This window comes from Anser anser (genome assembly GCF_964211835.1).
Source record: "Anser anser genome assembly, chromosome: 10".
NCBI lineage: Eukaryota > Metazoa > Chordata > Aves > Anseriformes > Anatidae > Anser > Anser anser.
Window position 1 is genome coordinate 5289092 of NC_139730.1, and position 974 is coordinate 5290065.

Below are 974 nucleotides of genomic sequence, written 5' to 3' on the forward strand. Positions count from 1 at the left end.
GGAAAGCTCATTAGTTCGTTGTCCAACTCTAATAAAAGAACAGAAGTGCAAATTATAGAGTTCAGCTTCAACACACGCTCTGTCAACTAAAATCAACCGAGTGCAGGCTTGATTCAAATAGCTGCGAAGTTGGTCCGCAATTCAAAACCACCTTCCCCCTCCTCCCTTCCCTTCCCACCCCACCTCCACCCTCCGCCCTGCCGCAGGGACATTTGGTGGAAAAATATTGTTCCAAGGAAGGTAATGATAAAGCTTAACATTAGGAAGAGGAGTGCGCAAACTCATTTCCCCATCGGTGATCCCACTAAAACGAGCGTGGTGCTGCGCTGGGCAGGGCTGGGATAGGGGCTGCGTGGGGGGGGGGGGGGGGGGGGGGACGACGACTGGGGGAGGAGGGACGGGACTCCTGAAATAACATCTTCTTTCCAGCAAGGTAGAAGAAGAAACGGCCCCTTTGTTTTGATAATTAGCTAAGCCCAAACTAGGAAAGCAGATGTGTTTGCTTAGCTAATCATAAGACAAGTTTCTTTCAAAGAACTTCATTGAGCGATTGCAATTGTGAAGCAAGGAGAAGGATTTCATTTTCCTCTCCCTCGCCTCCCGTCCCCCCCCCCGCCCCCATCTATATTTTTTTACTCCTTCTAATACGATATAAACGCTTCCGATCACCTAGCTGGGAAGGAGGTGAGCCCTGAGCATCCCACCGCGGGCATCGCCCCGACCCGCCCGGCCGCCCCAGCCTTACCCCGGCGGAGCTGCTGACATTGTACGTCGGGGGGATGGGAGAGCGAAAGAGAAGGGGGAAAAATAAAGTTTTAATGACATGTATGACATATTAAATTAGGCAGTTTTACAATTGGGTTTGAATGCGATGCTAACTGATTACAACTGTGTTATCAAAAGGGTGATAAGATTTATAACTTCGCGAGCACAAGCCTCTCCTCTTAATGACAATAGATGTTCAATAGCAAAAT